We start from the raw sequence: 22809 nt of genomic DNA, 5'->3' as shown, positions 1-22809 counted from the left end.
CAAAGCAATGCACAGACTATTGCAAAGCAATGCACAGAGACTATTGCAAAGCAATGCACAGGGACTATTGCACAGCAATGCACAAAGACTATTGCAAAGCAGTGCACAGACTATTGCAAAGCAATGCACAGACTATTGCAAAGCAATGCGAAGACTATTGCAAAGCAATGCACAGACTATTGCAAAGCAATGCACAGAGACTATTGCAAAGCAGTGCACGGACTATTGCAAAGCAATGCACAGACCATTGCAAAGCAATGCACATACTATTGCAAAGCAATGCAAAGAGACTATTGCAAAGCAATGCACAGGGACTATTGCAAAGCAATGCACAAAGACTATTGCAAAGCAGTGCACAGACTATTGCAAAGCAATGCACAGACTATTGCAAAGCAATGCACAGAGACTATTGCAAAGCAATGCACAGACTATTGCAAAGCAATGCACAGACTATTGCAAAGCAATGCACAGAGACTATTGCAAAGCAATGCACAGACTATTGCAAAGCAATACACAGAGACTATTGCAAAGCAATGCATAGACTATTGCAAAGCAATGCACAGAGACTATTGCAAAGCAATGCACAGAGACTATTGCAAAGCAATGCACAGACTATTGCAAAGCAATGCACAGACTATTGCAAAGCAATACACAGAGACTATTGCAAAGCAATGCACAGAGACTATTGCAAAGCAATGCACAGACTATTGCAAAGCAATGAACAGAGACAATTGCAAAGCAATGCACAGAGATTATTGCAAAGCAATGCACAGACTATTGCAAAGCAATGCACAGCGACTATTGCAAAGCAATGCACAGAGACTATTGCAAAGCAATGCACAGACTATTGCAAAGCAATGCACAGACTTTTGCAAAGCAATGCAAAGAGACTATTGCAAAGCAATGCACAGAGACTATTGCAAAACAATGCACAGACTATTGCAAAGCAATGCACAGACTATTGCAAAGCAATGCACAGAGACTATTGCAAAGTAATGCGAAGAATATTGCAAAGCAATGCACAGAGACTATTGCAAAGCAATGCACAGACTACTGCAAAGCAATGCACAGACTATTGCAAAGCAATGCACAGAGACTAATGCAAAGCAATGCACAGACTATTGCAAAGCAATTCACAGACTATTGCAAAGCAATGCGAAGACTATTGCAAAGCAATGCGAAGACTATTGCAAAGCAATGCACAGAGACTATTGCAAAGCAATGCACAGACTATTGCAAAGCAATGCACAGAGACTATTGCAAAGCAATGCACAGACTATTGCAAAGCAATGCACAGAGACTATTGCAAAGCAATGCACAGACTATTGCAAAGCAACGCACAGACCATTGCAAAGCAATGCACAGACTATTGCGAAGCAATGCGAAGACTATTGCAAAGCAATGCACAGAGACTATTGCAAAGCAATGCTCACACTACTGCAAAGCAATGCACAGACTATTGCAAAGCAATGCACAGAGACTATTGCAAAGCAATGCACAGACTACTGCAAAGGAATGCACAGACTATTGCAAAGCAATGCACAGACTATTGCAAAGCCATGCACAGACACTATTGCAATGCAATGCACAGAGATTATTGCAAAGCAATGCACAGACTATTGCAAAGCAATGCACAGACTTTTGCAAAGCAATGCAAAGAGACTATTGCAAAGCAATGCAGAGACTATTGCAAAGCAATGCACAGAGACTATTGCAATGCAATTCACATACTACTGCAAAGCAAAGCACAGTCTATTGCAAAGCAATGCACAGAGACTATTGCAAAGCAATGCACAGACTATTGCTAAGCAATGCACAGAGACTATTGCAAAGCAATGCACAGACTATTGCAAAGCAATGCACAGACTATTGCAAAGCAATGCACAGACTATTGCAAAGCAATGCACAGAGACTATTGCAAAGCAATGTACAGACTATTGCAAAGCAATTCACAGACTATTGCAAAGCAATGCACAGAGACTATTGCAAAGCAATGCACAGAGACTATTGCAAAGCAATGCACAGACTATTGCAAAGCAATGCACAGAGACTATTGCAAAGCAATGCACAGACTATTGCAAAGCAATGCACAGAGACTATTGCAAAGCAATGCACAGACTATTGCAAAGCAACGCACAGACCATTGCAAAGCAATGCACAGACTATTGCGAAGCAATGCGAAGACTATTGCAAAGCAATGCACAGAGACTATTGCAAAGCAATGCTCACACTACTGCAAAGCAATGCACAGACTATTGCAAAGCAATGCACAGAGACTATTGCAAAGCAATGCACAGACTACTGCAAGGGAATGCACAGACTATTGCAAAGCAATGCACAGACTATTGCAAAGCCATGCACAGACACTATTGCAATGCAATGCACAGAGATTATTGCAAAGCAATGCACAGACTATTGCAAAGCAATGCAGAGACTTTTGCAAAGCAATGCAAAGAGACTATTGCAAAGCAATGCAGAGACTATTGCAAAGCAATGCACAGAGACTATTGCAATGCAATTCACATACTACTGCAAAGCAAAGCACAGTCTATTGCAAAGCAATGCACAGAGACTATTGCAAAGCAATGCACAGACTATTGCTAAGCAATGCACAGAGACTATTGCAAAGCAATGCACAGACTATTGCAAAGCAATGCACAGACTATTGCAAAGCAATGCACAGACTATTGCAAAGCAATGCACAGAGACTATTGCAAAGCAATGTACAGACTATTGCAAAGCAATTCACAGACTATTGCAAAGCAATGCACAGAGACTATTGCAAAGCAATGCACAGAGACTATTGCAAAGCAATGCACAGACTATTGCAAAGCAATGCACAGAGACTATTGCAAAGCAATGCACAGACCATTGCAAAGCAATGCACAGACTATTGCAAAGCAACGCACAGACCATTGCAAAGCAATGCACAGACTATTGCGAAGCAATGCGAAGACTATTGCAAAGCAATGCACAGAGACTATTGCAAAGCAATGCTCACACTACTGCAAAGCAATGCACAGACTATTGCAAAGCAATGCACAGAGACTATTGCAAAGCAATGCACAGACTACTGCAAGGGAATGCACAGACTATTGCAAAGCAATGCACAGACTATTGCAAAGCCATGCACAGACACTATTGCAATGCAATGCACAGAGATTATTGCAAAGCAATGCACAGACTATTGCAAAGCAATGCACAGACTTTTGCAAAGCAATGCAAAGAGACTATTGCAAAGCAATGCAGAGACTATTGCAAAGCAATGCACAGAGACTATTGCAATGCAATTCACATACTACTGCAAAGCAAAGCACAGTCTATTGCAAAGCAATGCACAGAGACTATTGCAAAGCAATGCACAGACTATTGCTAAGCAATGCACAGAGACTATTGCAAAGCAATGTCCAGACTATTGCAAAGCAATGCACAGACTATTGCAAAGCAATGCACAGAGACTATTGCAAAGCAATGCACAGACTATGCACGGAGACTATTGCAAAGTAATGCACAGAGACTATTGCAAAGCAATGCACAGACTATTGCAAAGCAATGCACAGACTATTGCAAAGCAATGCACAGAGACTATTGCAAAGCAATGCACAGAGTCTATTGCAAAGCAATTCACAGACTATTGCAAGGCAATGCGAAGACTATTGCAAAGCAATGCACAGACTATTGCAAAGCAATGCACAGAGACTATTGCAAAGCAGTGCACGGACTATTGCAAAGCAATGCACAGACCATTGCAAAGCAATGCACAGACTATTGCAAAGCAATGCAAAGAGACTATTGCAAAGCAATGCACAGGGACTATTGCAAAGCAATGCACAAAGACTATTGCAAAGCAGTGCACAGACTATTGCAAAGCAATGCACAGACTATTGCAAAGCAATGCACAGAGACTATTGCAACGCAATGCACAGACTATTGCAAAGCAATGCGAAGACTATTGCAAAGCAATGCACAGACTATTGCAAAGCAATGCACAGAGACTATTGCAAAGCAGTGCACGGACTATTGCAAAGCAATGCACAGACCATTTCAAAGCAATGCACAGACTATTGCAAAGCAATGCAAAGAGACTATTGCAAAGCAATGCACAGGGACTATTGCAAAGCAATGCACAAAGACTATTGCAAAGCAGTGCACAGACTATTGCAAAGCAATGCACAGACTATTGCAAAGCAATGCACAGAGACTATTGCAAAGCAATGCACAGACTATTGCAAAGCAATGCACAGAGACTATTGCAAAGCAATGCACAGACTATTGCAAAGCAATACACAGAGACTATTGCAAAGCAATGCACAGACTATTGCAAAGCAATGCACAGAGACTATTGCAAAGCAATGCACAGAGACTATTGCAAAGCAATGCACAGAGACTATTGCAAAGCAATGCACAGACTATTGCAAAGCAATACACAGAGACTATTGCAAAGCAATGCACAGACTATTGCAAAGCAATGCACAGAGACTATTGCAAAGCAATGCACAGACTATTGCAAAGCAATGAACAGAGACAATTGCAAAGCAATGCACAGAGATTATTGCAAAGCAATGCACAGAGATTATTGCAAAGCAATGCACAGCGACTATTGCAAAGCAATGCACAGAGACTATTGCAAAGCAATGCACAGACTTTTGCAAAGCAATGCAAAGAGACTATTGCAAAGCAATGCACAGAGACTATTGCAAAACAATGCACAGACTATTGCAAAGCAATGCACAGACTATTGCAAAGCAATGCACATAGACTATTGCAAAGTAATGCGAAGAATATTGCAAAGCAATGCACAGAGACTATTGCAAAGCAATGCACAGACTACTGCAAAGCAATGCACAGACTATTGCAAAGCAATGCACAGAGACTAATGCAAAGCAATGCACAGACTATTGCAAAGCAATTCACAGACTATTGCAAAGCAATGCGAAGACTATTGCAAAGCAATGCGAAGACTATTGCAAAGCAATGCACAGAGACTATTGCAAAGCAATGCACAGACTATTGCAAAGCAATGCACAGAGACTATTGCAAAGCAATGCACAGGGACTATTGCACAGCAATGCACAAAGACTATTGCAAAGCAGTGCACAGACTATTGCAAAGCAATGCACAGACTATTGCAAAGCAATGCGAAGACTATTGCAAAGCAATGCACAGACTATTGCAAAGCAATGCACAGAGACTATTGCAAAGCAGTGCACGGACTATTGCAAAGCAATGCACAGACCATTGCAAAGCAATGCACATACTATTGCAAAGCAATGCAAAGAGACTATTGCAAAGCAATGCACAGGGACTATTGCAAAGCAATGCACAAAGACTATTGCAAAGCAGTGCACAGACTATTGCAAAGCAATGCACAGACTATTGCAAAGCAATGCACAGAGACTATTGCAAAGCAATGCACAGACTATTGCAAAGCAATGCACAGACTATTGCAAAGCAATGCACAGAGACTATTGCAAAGCAATGCACAGACTATTGCAAAGCAATACACAGAGACTATTGCAAAGCAATGCATAGACTATTGCAAAGCAATGCACAGAGACTATTGCAAAGCAATGCACAGAGACTATTGCAAAGCAATGCACAGACTATTGCAAAGCAATGCACAGACTATTGCAAAGCAATACACAGAGACTATTGCAAAGCAATGCACAGAGACTATTGCAAAGCAATGCACAGACTATTGCAAAGCAATGAACAGAGACAATTGCAAAGCAATGCACAGAGATTATTGCAAAGCAATGCACAGACTATTGCAAAGCAATGCACAGCGACTATTGCAAAGCAATGCACAGAGACTATTGCAAAGCAATGCACAGACTATTGCAAAGCAATGCACAGACTTTTGCAAAGCAATGCAAAGAGACTATTGCAAAGCAATGCACAGAGACTATTGCAAAACAATGCACAGACTATTGCAAAGCAATGCACAGACTATTGCAAAGCAATGCACAGAGACTATTGCAAAGTAATGCGAAGAATATTGCAAAGCAATGCACAGAGACTATTGCAAAGCAATGCACAGACTACTGCAAAGCAATGCACAGACTATTGCAAAGCAATGCACAGAGACTAATGCAAAGCAATGCACAGACTATTGCAAAGCAATTCACAGACTATTGCAAAGCAATGCGAAGACTATTGCAAAGCAATGCGAAGACTATTGCAAAGCAATGCACAGAGACTATTGCAAAGCAATGCACAGACTATTGCAAAGCAATGCACAGAGACTATTGCAAAGCAATGCACAGACTATTGCAAAGCAATGCACAGAGACTATTGCAAAGCAATGCACAGACTATTGCAAAGCAACGCACAGACCATTGCAAAGCAATGCACAGACTATTGCGAAGCAATGCGAAGACTATTGCAAAGCAATGCACAGAGACTATTGCAAAGCAATGCTCACACTACTGCAAAGCAATGCACAGACTATTGCAAAGCAATGCACAGAGACTATTGCAAAGCAATGCACAGACTACTGCAAAGGAATGCACAGACTATTGCAAAGCAATGCACAGACTATTGCAAAGCCATGCACAGACACTATTGCAATGCAATGCACAGAGATTATTGCAAAGCAATGCACAGACTATTGCAAAGCAATGCACAGACTTTTGCAAAGCAATGCAAAGAGACTATTGCAAAGCAATGCAGAGACTATTGCAAAGCAATGCACAGAGACTATTGCAATGCAATTCACATACTACTGCAAAGCAAAGCACAGTCTATTGCAAAGCAATGCACAGAGACTATTGCAAAGCAATGCACAGACTATTGCTAAGCAATGCACAGAGACTATTGCAAAGCAATGCACAGACTATTGCAAAGCAATGCACAGACTATTGCAAAGCAATGCACAGACTATTGCAAAGCAATGCACAGAGACTATTGCAAAGCAATGTACAGACTATTGCAAAGCAATTCACAGACTATTGCAAAGCAATGCACAGAGACTATTGCAAAGCAATGCACAGAGACTATTGCAAAGCAATGCACAGACTATTGCAAAGCAATGCACAGAGACTATTGCAAAGCAATGCACAGACTATTGCAAAGCAATGCACAGAGACTATTGCAAAGCAATGCACAGACTATTGCAAAGCAACGCACAGACCATTGCAAAGCAATGCACAGACTATTGCGAAGCAATGCGAAGACTATTGCAAAGCAATGCACAGAGACTATTGCAAAGCAATGCTCACACTACTGCAAAGCAATGCACAGACTATTGCAAAGCAATGCACAGAGACTATTGCAAAGCAATGCACAGACTACTGCAAGGGAATGCACAGACTATTGCAAAGCAATGCACAGACTATTGCAAAGCCATGCACAGACACTATTGCAATGCAATGCACAGAGATTATTGCAAAGCAATGCACAGACTATTGCAAAGCAATGCACAGACTTTTGCAAAGCAATGCAAAGAGACTATTGCAAAGCAATGCAGAGACTATTGCAAAGCAATGCACAGAGACTATTGCAATGCAATTCACATACTACTGCAAAGCAAAGCACAGTCTATTGCAAAGCAATGCACAGAGACTATTGCAAAGCAATGCACAGACTATTGCTAAGCAATGCACAGAGACTATTGCAAAGCAATGTCCAGACTATTGCAAAGCAATGCACAGACTATTGCAAAGCAATGCACAGAGACTATTGCAAAGCAATGCACAGACTATGCACGGAGACTATTGCAAAGTAATGCACAGAGACTATTGCAAAGCAATGCACAGACTATTGCAAAGCAATGCACAGACTATTGCAAAGCAATGCACAGAGACTATTGCAAAGCAGTGCACGGACTATTGCAAAGCAATGCACAGACCATTGCAAAGCAATGCACAGACTATTGCAAAGCAATGCAAAGAGACTATTGCAAAGCAATGCACAGGGACTATTGCAAAGCAATGCACAAAGACTATTGCAAAGCAGTGCACAGACTATTGCAAAGCAATGCACAGACTATTGCAAAGCAATGCACAGAGACTATTGCAACGCAATGCACAGACTATTGCAAAGCAATGCGAAGACTATTGCAAAGCAATGCACAGACTATTGCAAAGCAATGCACAGAGACTATTGCAAAGCAGTGCACGGACTATTGCAAAGCAATGCACAGACCATTGCAAAGCAATGCACAGACTATTGCAAAGCAATGCAAAGAGACTATTGCAAAGCAATGCACAGGGACTATTGCAAAGCAATGCACAAAGACTATTGCAAAGCAGTGCACAGACTATTGCAAAGCAATGCACAGACTATTGCAAAGCAATGCACAGAGACTATTGCAAAGCAATGCACAGACTATTGCAAAGCAATGCACAGAGACTATTGCAAAGCAATGCACAGACTATTGCAAAGCAATACACAGAGACTATTGCAAAGCAATGCACAGACTATTGCAAAGCAATGCACAGAGACTATTGCAAAGCAATGCACAGAGACTATTGCAAAGCAATGCACAGAGACTATTGCAAAGCAATGCACAGACTATTGCAAAGCAATACACAGAGACTATTGCAAAGCAATGCACAGACTATTGCAAAGCAATGCACAGAGACTATTGCAAAGCAATGCACAGACTATTGCAAAGCAATGAACAGAGACAATTGCAAAGCAATGCACAGAGATTATTGCAAAGCAATGCACAGAGATTATTGCAAAGCAATGCACAGCGACTATTGCAAAGCAATGCACAGAGACTATTGCAAAGCAATGCACAGACTTTTGCAAAGCAATGCAAAGAGACTATTGCAAAGCAATGCACAGAGACTATTGCAAAACAATGCACAGACTATTGCAAAGCAATGCACAGACTATTGCAAAGCAATGCACATAGACTATTGCAAAGTAATGCGAAGAATATTGCAAAGCAATGCACAGAGACTATTGCAAAGCAATGCACAGACTACTGCAAAGCAATGCACAGACTATTGCAAAGCAATGCACAGAGACTAATGCAAAGCAATGCACAGACTATTGCAAAGCAATTCACAGACTATTGCAAAGCAATGCGAAGACTATTGCAAAGCAATGCGAAGACTATTGCAAAGCAATGCACAGAGACTATTGCAAAGCAATGCACAGACTATTGCAAAGCAATGCACAGAGACTATTGCAAAGCAATGCACAGACTATTGCAAAGCAATGCACAGAGACTATTGCAAAGCAATGCACAGACTATTGCAAAGCAACGCACAGACCATTGCAAAGCAATGCACAGACTATTGCGAAGCAATGCGAAGACTATTGCAAAGCAATGCACAGAGACTATTGCAAAGCAATGCTCACACTACTGCAAAGCAATGCACAGACTATTGCAAAGCAATGCACAGAGACTATTGCAAAGCAATGCACAGACTACTGCAAAGGAATGCACAGACTATTGCAAAGCAATGCACAGACTATTGCAAAGCCATGCACAGACACTATTGCAATGCAATGCACAGAGATTATTGCAAAGCAATGCACAGACTATTGCAAAGCAATGCACAGACTTTTGCAAAGCAATGCAAAGAGACTATTGCAAAGCAATGCAGAGACTATTGCAAAGCAATGCACAGAGACTATTGCAATGCAATTCACATACTACTGCAAAGCAAAGCACAGTCTATTGCAAAGCAATGCACAGAGACTATTGCAAAGCAATGCACAGACTATTGCTAAGCAATGCACAGAGACTATTGCAAAGCAATGCACAGACTATTGCAAAGCAATGCACAGACTATTGCAAAGCAATGCACAGACTATTGCAAAGCAATGCACAGACTATTGCAAAGCAATGCACAGAGACTATTGCAAAGCAATGCACAGACTATTGTAAAGCAATGCACAGACTATTGCAAAGCAATGCACAGAGACTATTACAAAGCAATGCACAGAGACTATTGCAAAGCAATGCACAGACTATTGCAAAGCAATGCACAGACTATTGCAAAGCAATGCAAAGAGAATATTGCAAAGCAATGCACATACTATTGCAAAGCAATGCACAGACTATTGCAAAGCAATGCACAGAGACTATTGCAAAGTAATGCACAGACTATTGCAAAGCAATACACAGAGACTATTGCAAAGCAATGCACAGACTAATGCAAAGCAATGCACAGAGACTATTGCAAAGCAATGCACTGAGACTATTGCAAAGCAATGCACATAGACTATTGCAAAGCAGTGCACAGACTATTGCAAAGCAATGCACAGAGACTATTGCAATGCAATTCACATACTACTGCAAAGCAATGCACAGTCTATTGCAAAGCAATGCACAGAGACTTTTGCAAAGCAATTCACAGACTATTGCTAAGTAATGCACAGAGACTATTGCAAAGCAATGCCCAGACTATTGCAAAGCAATGCACAGACTATTGCAAAGCAATGCACAGAGACTATTGCAAAGCAATGCACAGACTATTGCAAAGCAATGCACAGACTAATGCAAAGCAATGCACAGACTATTGCAAAGCAATGCGAAGACTATTGCAAAGCAATTCACAGAGACTATTGCAAAGCAATGCTCAGAGCCTATTGCAAAGCAATGCACAGACTATTGCAAAGCAATTCACAGACTATTGCAAAGCAATGCGAAGACTATTGCAAAGCAATGCACAGACTATTGCAAAGCAATGCACAGAGACTATTGCAAAGCAGTGCACGGACCATTGCAAAGCAATGCACAGACCATTGCAAAGCAATGCACAGACTATTGCAAAGCAATGCAAAGAGACTATTGCAAAGCAATGCACAGAGTCTATTGCAAAGCAATTCACAGACTATTGCAAAGCAATGCGAAGACTATTGCAAAGCAATGCACAGACTATTGCAAAGCAATGCACAGAGACTATTGCAAAGCAGTGCACGGACTATTGCAAAGCAATGCACAGACCATTGCAAAGCAATGCACAGACTATTGCAAAGCAATGCAAAGAGACTATTGCAAAGCAATGCACAGGGACTATTGCAAAGCAATGTACAAAGACTATTGCAAAGCAGTGCACAGACTATTGCAAAGCAATGCACAGACTATTGCAAAGCAATGCACAGAGACTATTGCAACGCAATGCACAGACTATTGCAAAGCAATGCACAGACTATTGCAAAGCAACGCACAGAGACTATTGCAAAGCAATGCACAGACCATTGCAAAGCAATGCACAGACTATTGCAAAGCAATGCAAAGAGACTATTGCAAAGCAATGCACAGGGACTATTGCAAAGCAATGCACAAAGACTATTGCAAAGCAGTGCACAGACTATTGCAAAGCAATGCACAGACTATTGCAAAGCAATGCACAGAGACTATTGCAAAGCAATGCACAGACTATTGCAAAGCAATGCACAGACTATTGCAAAGCAATGCACAGAGACTATTGCAAAGCAATGCACAGACTATTGCAAAGCAATACACAGAGACTATTGCAAAGCAATGCACAGACTATTGCAAAGCAATGCACAGAGACTATTGCAAAGCAATGCACAGAGACTATTGCAAAGCAATGCACAGAGACTATTGCAAAGCAATGCACAGACTATTGCAAAGCAATACACAGAGACTATTGCAAAGCAATGCACAGACTATTGCAAAGCAATGCACAGAGACTATTGCAAAGCAATGCACAGACTATTGCAAAGCAATGAACAGAGACAATTGCAAAGCAATGCACAGAGATTATTGCAAAGCAATGCACAGACTATTGCAAAGCAATGCACAGCGACTATTGCAAAGCAATGCACAGAGACTATTGCAAAGCAATGCACAGACTATTGCAAAGCAATGCACAGACTTTTGCAAAGCAATGCAAAGAGACTATTGCAAAGCAATGCACAGAGACTATTGCAAAACAATGCACAGACTATTGCAAAGCAATGCACAGACTATTGCAAAGCAATGCACAGAGACTCTTGCAAAGCAATGCACAGACTATTGCAAAGCAATGCACAGACTATTGCAAAGCAATGCACAGACTATTGCAAAGCAATGCACAGCGACTATTGCAAAGCAATGCACAGACTTTTGCAAAGCAATGCACAGAGACTATTGCAAAGCAATGCACAGACTATTGCAAAGCAATGCACAGAGACTATTGCAAAGCAATGCACAGACTATTGCTAAGCAATGCACAGAGACTATTGCAAAGCAATGTCCAGACTATTGCAAAGCAATGCACAGACTATTGCAAAGCAATGCACAGAGACTATTGCAAAGCAATGCACAGACTATGCACGGAGACTATTGCAAAGCAATGCACAGACTATTGCAAAGCAATGCACAGATACTATTGCAAAGCAATGCCCAGACTATTGCAAAGCAATGCACAGACTATTGCAAAGCAATGCACAGAGACTATTGCAAAGCAATGCACAGACTATTGCAAAGCAATGCACAGAGACTATTGCAAAGCAATGCACAGAGACTCTTGCAAAGCAATGCACAGACTATTGCAAAGCAATGCACAGACTATTGCAAAGCAATGCAGAGACGATTGCAAAGCAATGCACAGAGACTATTGCAAAGCAATGCACAGACTATTGCAAAGCAATGCACAGACTATTGCAAAGCAATGCACAGAGACTATTGCAAAGCAATGCACAGAGACTATTGCAAAGCAATGCACAGACTATTGCAAAGCAATGCACAGACTATTGCAAAGCAATGCAAAGAGAATATTGCAAAGCAATGCACATACTATTGCAAAGCAATGCACAGACTATTGCAAAGCAATGCACAGAGACTATTGCAAAGTAATGCACAGACTATTGCAAAGCAATACACAGAGACTATTGCAAAGCATAATGCACAGACTAATGCAAAGCAATGCACAGAGACTATTGCAAAGCAATGCACTGAGACTATTGCAAAGCAATGCACATAGACTATTGCAAAGCAGTGCACAGACTATTGCAAAGCAATGCACAGACTATTGCAAAGCAATGCACAGAGACTATTGCACAGCAATGCACAGACTATTGCAAAGCAATGCACAGACTATTGCAAAGCAATGCACAGAGACTATTGCAAAGCAATGCACAGACTATTGCAAAGCAATGCACAGACCATTGCATAGCAATGCACAGAGACTATTGCAAAGCAATGCACAGACTATTGCAAAGCAATGCACAGAGACTATTGCAATGCAATTCACATACTACTGCAAAGCAATGCACAGTCTATTGCAAAGCAATGCACAGAGACTTTTGCAAAGCAATTCACAGACTATTGCTAAGTAATGCACAGAGACTATTGCAAAGCAATGCCCAGACTATTGCAAAGCAATGCACAGACTATTGCAAAGCAATGCACAGAGACTATTGCAAAGCAATGCAAAGACTATTGCAAAGCAATGCACAGACTAATGCAAAGCAATGCACAGACTATTGCAAAGCAATGCAAAGAGACTATTGCAAAGCAATGCACAGACTATTGCAAAGCAATGCACAGAGACTATTGCAATGCAGTGCACAGAGACTATTGCAAAGCAATGCACAGACTATTGCAAAGCAATGCGAAGACTATTGCAAAGCAATTCACAGACACTATTGCAAAGCAATGCACAGAGCCTATTGCAAAGCAATGCACAGACTATTGCAAAGAAATTCACAGACTATTGCAAAGCAATGCGAAGACTATTGCAAAGCAATGCACAGACTATTGCAAAGCAATGCACAGAGACTATTGCAAAGCAGTGCATGGACTATTGCAAAGCAATGCACAGACCATTGCAAAGCAATGCACAGACTATTGCAAAGCAATGCAAAGAGACTATTGCAAAGCAATGCACAGGGACTATTGCAAAGCAATGCACAAAGACTATTGCAATGCAGTGCACAGACTATTGCAAAGCAATGCACAGACTATTGCAAAGCAATGCACAGAGACTATTGCAAAGTAATGCGAAGACTATTGCAAAGCAATGCACAGAGACTATTGCAAAGCAATGCACAGACTACTGCAAAGCAATGCACAGACTATTGCAAAGCAATGCACAGAGACTAATGCAAAGCAATGCACAGACTATTGCAAAGCAATTCACAGACTATTGCAAAGCAATGCGAAGACTATTGCAAAGCAATGCGAAGACTATTGCAAAGCAATGCACAGAGACTATTGCAAAGCAATGCACAGACTATTGCAAAGCAATGCACAGAGACTATTGCAAAGCAATGCACAGACTATTGCAAAGCAATGCACAGAGACTATTGCAAAGCAATGCACAGACTATTGCAAAGCAACTCACAGACCATTGCAAAGCAATGCACAGACTATTGCGAAGCAATGCGAAGACTATTGCAAAGCAATGCACAGAGACTATTGCAAAGCAATGCACACACTACTGCAAAGCAATGCACAGACTATTGCAAAGCAATGCACAGAGACTATTGCAAAGCAATGCACAGACTACTGCAAAGCAATGCACAGACTATTGCAAAGCAATGCACAGACTATTGCAAAGCAATGCACATACACTATTGCAATGCAATGCACAGAGATTATTGCAAAGCAATGCACAGACTATTGCAAAGCAATGCACAGACTATTGCAAAGCAATGCACAGAGACTATTGCAAAGCAATGCACAGACTATTGCAAAGCAATGCACAGAGACTATTGCAAAGCAATGCACATAGACTATTGCAAAGCAATGCACAGACTATTGCAAAGCAATGCACAGACTATTGCAAAGCAATGCACAGAGACTATTGCACAGCAATGCACAGACTATTGCAAAGCAATGCACAGACTATTGCAAAGCAATGCACAGAGACTATTGCAAAGCAATGCACAGACTATTGCAAAGCAATGCACAGACCATTGCATAGCAATGCACAGAGACTATTGCAAAGCAATGCACAGACTATTGCAAAGCAATGCACAGAGACTATTGCAATGCAATTCACATACTACTGCAAAGCAATGCACAGTCTATTGCAAAGCAATGCACAGAGACTTTTGCAAAGCAATTCACAGACTATTGCTAAGTAATGCACAGAGACTATTGCAAAGCAATGCCCAGACTATTGCAAAGCAATGCACAGACTATTGCAAAGCAATGCACAGAGACTATTGCAAAGCAATGCAAAGACTATTGCAAAGCAATGCACAGACTAATGCAAAGCAATGCACAGACTATTGCAAAGCAATGCAAAGAGACTATTGCAAAGCAATGCACAGACTATTGCAAAGCAATGCACAGAGACTATTGCAATGCAGTGCACAGAGACTATTGCAAAGCAATGCACAGACTATTGCAAAGCAATGCGAAGACTATTGCAAAGCAATTCACAGACACTATTGCAAAGCAATGCACAGAGCCTATTGCAAAGCAATGCACAGACTATTGCAAAGCAATTCACAGACTATTGCAAAGCAATGCGAAGACTATTGCAAAGCAATGCACAGACTATTGCAAAGCAATGCACAGAGACTATTGCAAAGCAGTGCACGGACTATTGCAAAGCAATGCACAGACCATTGCAAAGCAATGCACAGACTATTGCAAAGCAATGCAAAGAGACTATTGCAAAGCAATGCACAGGGACTATTGCAAAGCAATGCACAAAGACTATTGCAAAGCAGTGCACAGACTATTGCAAAGCAATGCACAGACTATTGCAAAGCAATGCACAGAGACTATTGCAAAGTAATGCGAAGACTATTGCAAAGCAATGCACAGAGACTATTGCAAAGCAATGCACAGACTACTGCAAAGCAATGCACAGACTATTGCAAAGCAATGCACAGAGACTATTGCAAAGCAGTGCACGGACTATTGCAAAGCAATGCACAGACTATTGCAAAGCAATGCACAGACTATTGCAAAGCAATGCACAGAGACTATTGCAAAGCAATGCACAGAGTCTATTGCAAAGCAATTCACAGACTATTGCAAAGCAATGCGAAGACTATTGCAAAGCAATGCACAGACTATTGCAAAGCAATGCACAGAGACTATTGCAAAGCAGTGCACGGACTATTGCAAAGCAATGCACAGACCATTGCAAAGCAATGCACAGACTATTGCAAAGCAATGCAAAGAGACTATTGCAAAGCAATGCACAGGGACTATTGCAAAGCAATGTACAAAGACTATTGCAAAGCAGTGCACAGACTATTGCAAAGCAATGCACAGACTATTGCAAAGCAATGCACAGAGACTATTGCAACGCAATGCACAGACTATTGCAAAGCAATGCACAGACTATTGCAAAGCAACGCACAGAGACTATTGCAAAGCAATGCACAGACCATTGCAAAGCAATGCACAGACTATTGCAAAGCAATGCAAAGAGACTATTGCAAAGCAATGCACAGGGACTATTGCAAAGCAATGCACAAAGACTATTGCAAAGCAGTGCACAGACTATTGCAAAGCAATGCACAGACTATTGCAAAGCAATGCACAGAGACTATTGCAAAGCAATGCACAGACTATTGCAAAGCAATGCACAGACTATTGCAAAGCAATGCACAGAGACTATTGCAAAGCAATGCACAGACTATTGCAAAGCAATACACAGAGACTATTGCAAAGCAATGCACAGACTATTGCAAAGCAATGCACAGAGACTATTGCAAAGCAATGCACAGAGACTATTGCAAAGCAATGCACAGAGACTATTGCAAAGCAATGCACAGACTATTGCAAAGCAATACACAGAGACTATTGCAAAGCAATGCACAGACTATTGCAAAGCAATGCACAGAGACTATTGCAAAGCAATGCACAGACTATTGCAAAGCAATGAACAGAGACAATTGCAAAGCAATGCACAGAGATTATTGCAAAGCAATGCACAGACTATTGCAAAGCAATGCACAGCGACTATTGCAAAGCAATGCACAGAGACTATTGCAAAGCAATGCACAGACTATTGCAAAGCAATGCACAGACTTTTGCAAAGCAATGCAAAGAGACTATTGCAAAGCAATGCACAGAGACTATTGCAAAACAATGCACAGACTATTGCAAAGCAATGCACAGACTATTGCAAAGCAATGCACAGAGACTCTTGCAAAGCAATGCACAGACTATTGCAAAGCAATGCACAGACTATTGCAAAGCAATGCACAGACTATTGCAAAGCAATGCACAGAGACTATTGCAAAGCAATGCACAGACTTTTGCAAAGCAATGCACAGAGACTATTGCAAAGCAATGCACAGACTATTGCAAAGCAATGCACAGAGACTATTGCAAAGCAATGCACAGACTATTGCTAAGCAATGCACAGAGACTATTGCAAAGCAATGTCCAGACTATTGCAAAGCAATGCACAGACTATTGCAAAGCAATGCACAGAGACTATTGCAAAGCAATGCACAGACTATGCACGGAGACTATTGCAAAGCAATGCACAGACTATTGCAAAGCAATGCACAGATACTATTGCAAAGCAATGCCCAGACTATTGCAAAGCAATGCACAGACTATTGCAAAGCAATGCACAGAGACTATTGCAAAGCAATGCACAGACTATTGCAAAGCAATGCACAGAGACTATTGCAAAGCAATGCACAGAGACTCTTGCAAAGCAATGCACAGACTATTGCAAAGCAATGCACAGACTATTGCAAAGCAATGCAGAGACGATTGCAAAGCAATGCACAGAGACTATTGCAAAGCAATGCACAGACTATTGCAAAGCAATGCACAGACTATTGCAAAGCAATGCACAGAGACTATTGCAAAGCAATGCACAGAGACTATTGCAAAGCAATGCACAGACTATTGCAAAGCAATGCACAGACTATTGCAAAGCAATGCAAAGAGAATATTGCAAAGCAATGCACATACTATTGCAAAGCAATGCACAGACTATTGCAAAGCAATGCACAGAGACTATTGCAAAGTAATGCACAGACTATTGCAAAGCAATACACAGAGACTATTGCAAAGCATAATGCACAGACTAATGCAAAGCAATGCACAGAGACTATTGCAAAGCAATGCACTGAGACTATTGCAAAGCAATGCACATAGACTATTGCAAAGCAGTGCACAGACTATTGCAAAGCAATGCACAGACTATTGCAAAGCAATGCACAGAGACTATTGCACAGCAATGCACAGACTATTGCAAAGCAATGCACAGACTATTGCAAAGCAATGCACAGAGACTATTGCAAAGCAATGCACAGACTATTGCAAAGCAATGCACAGACCATTGCATAGCAATGCACAGAGACTATTGCAAAGCAATGCACAGACTATTGCAAAGCAATGCACAGAGACTATTGCAATGCAATTCACATACTACTGCAAAGCAATGCACAGTCTATTGCAAAGCAATGCACAGAGACTTTTGCAAAGCAATTCACAGACTATTGCTAAGTAATGCACAGAGACTATTGCAAAGCAATGCCCAGACTATTGCAAAGCAATGCACAGACTATTGCAAAGCAATGCACAGAGACTATTGCAAAGCAATGCAAAGACTATTGCAAAGCAATGCACAGACTAATGCAAAGCAATGCACAGACTATTGCAAAGCAATGCAAAGAGACTATTGCAAAGCAATGCACAGACTATTGCAAAGCAATGCACAGAGACTATTGCAATGCAGTGCACAGAGACTATTGCAAAGCAATGCACAGACTATTGCAAAGCAATGCGAAGACTATTGCAAAGCAATTCACAGACACTATTGCAAAGCAATGCACAGAGCCTATTGCAAAGCAATGCACAGACTATTGCAAAGAAATTCACAGACTATTGCAAAGCAATGCGAAGACTATTGCAAAGCAATGCACAGACTATTGCAAAGCAATGCACAGAGACTATTGCAAAGCAGTGCACGGACTATTGCAAAGCAATGCACAGACCATTGCAAAGCAATGCACAGACTATTGCAAAGCAATGCAAAGAGACTATTGCAAAGCAATGCACAGGGACTATTGCAAAGCAATGCACAAAGACTATTGCAATGCAGTGCACAGACTATTGCAAAGCAATGCACAGACTATTGCAAAGCAATGCACAGAGACTATTGCAAAGTAATGCGAAGACTATTGCAAAGCAATGCACAGAGACTATTGCAAAGCAATGCACAGACTACTGCAAAGCAATGCACAGACTATTGCAAAGCAATGCACAGAGACTAATGCAAAGCAATGCACAGACTATTGCAAAGCAATTCACAGACTATTGCAAAGCAATGCGAAGACTATTGCAAAGCAATGCGAAGACTATTGCAAAGCAATGCACAGAGACTATTGCAAAGCAATGCACAGACTATTGCAAAGCAATGCACAGAGACTATTGCAAAGCAATGCACAGACTATTGCAAAGCAATGCACAGAGACTATTGCAAAGCAATGCACAGACTATTGCAAAGCAACTCACAGACCATTGCAAAGCAATGCACAGACTATTGCGAAGCAATGCGAAGACTATTGCAAAGCAATGCACAGAGACTATTGCAAAGCAATGCACACACTACTGCAAAGCAATGCACAGACTATTGCAAAGCAATGCACAGAGACTATTGCAAAGCAATGCACAGACTACTGCAAAGCAATGCACAGACTATTGCAAAGCAATGCACAGACTATTGCAAAGCAATGCACATACACTATTGCAATGCAATGCACAGAGATTATTGCAAAGCAATGCACAGACTATTGCAAAGCAATGCACAGACTATTGCAAAGCAATGCACAGAGACTATTGCAAAGCAATGCACAGACTATTGCAAAGCAATGCACAGAGACTATTGCAAAGCAATGCACATAGACTATTGCAAAGCAATGCACAGACTATTGCAAAGCAATGCACAGACTATTGCAAAGCAATGCACAGAGACTATTGCACAGCAATGCACAGACTATTGCAAAGCAATGCACAGACTATTGCAAAGCAATGCACAGAGACTATTGCAAAGCAATGCACAGACTATTGCAAAGCAATGCACAGACCATTGCATAGCAATGCACAGAGACTATTGCAAAGCAATGCACAGACTATTGCAAAGCAATGCACAGAGACTATTGCAATGCAATTCACATACTACTGCAAAGCAATGCACAGTCTATTGCAAAGCAATGCACAGAGACTTTTGCAAAGCAATTCACAGACTATTGCTAAGTAATGCACAGAGACTATTGCAAAGCAATGCCCAGACTATTGCAAAGCAATGCACAGACTATTGCAAAGCAATGCACAGAGACTATTGCAAAGCAATGCAAAGACTATTGCAAAGCAATGCACAGACTAATGCAAAGCAATGCACAGACTATTGCAAAGCAATGCAAAGAGACTATTGCAAAGCAATGCACAGACTATTGCAAAGCAATGCACAGAGACTATTGCAATGCAGTGCACAGAGACTATTGCAAAGCAATGCACAGACTATTGCAAAGCAATGCGAAGACTATTGCAAAGCAATTCACAGACACTATTGCAAAGCAATGCACAGAGCCTATTGCAAAGCAATGCACAGACTATTGCAAAGCAATTCACAGACTATTGCAAAGCAATGCGAAGACTATTGCAAAGCAATGCACAGACTATTGCAAAGCAATGCACAGAGACTATTGCAAAGCAGTGCACGGACTATTGCAAAGCAATGCACAGACCATTGCAAAGCAATGCACAGACTATTGCAAAGCAATGCAAAGAGACTATTGCAAAGCAATGCACAGGGACTATTGCAAAGCAATGCACAAAGACTATTGCAAAGCAGTGCACAGACTATTGCAAAGCAATGCACAGACTATTGCAAAGCAATGCACAGAGACTATTGCAAAGTAATGCGAAGACTATTGCAAAGCAATGCACAGAGACTATTGCAAAGCAATGCACAGACTACTGCAAAGCAATGCACAGACTATTGCAAAGCAATGCACAGAGACTAATGCAAAGCAATGCACAGACTATTGCAAAGCAATTCACAGACTATTGCAAAGCAATGCGAAGACTATTGCAAAGCAATGCGAAGACTATTGCAAAGCAATGCACAGAGACTATTGCAAAGCAATGCACAGACTATTGCAAAGCAATGCACAGAGACTATTGCAAAGCAATGCACAGACTATTGCAAAGCAATGCACAGAGACTATTGCAAAGCAACTCACAGACCATTGCAAAGCAATGCACAGACTATTGCGAAGCAATGCGAAGACTATTGCAAAGCAATGCACAGAGACTATTGCAAAGCAATGCACACACTACTGCAAAGCAATGCACAGACTATTGCAAAGCAATGCACAGAGACTATTGCAAAGCAATGCACAGACTACTGCAAAGCAATGCACAGACTATTGCAAAGCAATGCACAGACTATTGCAAAGCAATGCACATACACTATTGCAATGCAATGCACAGAGATTATTGCAAAGCAATGCACAGACTATTGCAAAGCAATGCACAGACTATTGCAAAGCAATGCACAGAGACTATTGCAAAGCAATGCACAGACTATTGCAAAGCAATGCACAGAGACTATTGCAAAGCAATGCACAGAGACTATTGCAAAGCAATGCACAGACTATTGCAAAGCAATGCACAGACTATTGCAAAGCAATGCACAGACTATTGCAAAGTAATGCACAGAGACTATTGCAAAGCAATGCACAGACTATTGCAAAGCAATGCACAGACTATTGCAAAGCAATGCACAGAGACTATTGCAAAGCAATGCACAGAGTCTATTGAAAAGCAATTCACAGACTATTGCAAGGCAATGCGAAGACTATTGCAAAGCAATGCACAGACTATTGCAAAGCAATGCACAGAGACTATTGCAAAGCAGTGCACGGACTATTGCAAAGCAATGCACAGACCATTGCAAAGCAATGCACAGACTATTGCAAAGCAATGCAAAGAGACTATTGCAAAGCAATGCACAGGGACTATTGCAAAGCAATGCACAAAGACTATTGCAAAGCAGTGCACAGACTATTGCAAAGCAATGCACAGACTATTGCAAAGCAATGCACAGAGACTATTGCAACGCAATGCACAGACTATTGCAAAGCAATGCGAAGACTATTGCAAAGCAATGCACAGACTATTGCAAAGCAATGCACAGAGACTATTGCAAAGCAGTGCACGGACTATTGCAAAGCAATGCACAGACCATTGCAAAGCAATGCACAGACTATTGCAAAGCAATGCAAAGAGACTATTGCAAAGCAATGCACAGGGACTATTGCAAAGCAATGCACAAAGACTATTGCAAAGCAGTGCACAGACTATTGCAAAGCAATGCACAGACTATTGCAAAGCAATGCACAGAGACTATTGCAAAGCAATGCACAGACTATTGCAAAGCAATGCACAGAGACTATTGCAAAGCAATGCACAGACTATTGCAAAGCAATACACAGAGACTATTGCAAAGCAATGCACAGACTATTGCAAAGCAATGCACAGAGACTATTGCAAAGCAATGCACAGAGACTATTGCAAAGCAATGCACAGAGACTATTGCAAAGCAATGCACAGACTATTGCAAAGCAATACACAGAGACTATTGCAAAGCAATGCACAGACTATTGCAAAGCAATGCACAGAGACTATTGCAAAGCAATGCACAGACTATTGCAAAGCAATGAACAGAGACAATTGCAAAGCAATGCACAGAGATTATTGCAAAGCAATGCACAGAGATTATTGCAAAGCAATGCACAGCGACTATTGCAAAGCAATGCACAGAGACTATTGCAAAGCAATGCACAGACTTTTGCAAAGCAATGCAAAGAGACTATTGCAAAGCAATGCACAGAGACTATTGCAAAACAATGCACAGACTATTGCAAAGCAATGCACAGACTATTGCAAAGCAATGC

This window comes from Lissotriton helveticus (assembly GCF_964261635.1).
Source record: "Lissotriton helveticus chromosome 1_1 unlocalized genomic scaffold, aLisHel1.1 SUPER_1_unloc_6, whole genome shotgun sequence".
Lineage (NCBI taxonomy): Eukaryota > Metazoa > Chordata > Amphibia > Caudata > Salamandridae > Lissotriton > Lissotriton helveticus.
Note: the sequence above shows the minus strand (reverse complement) of the source record.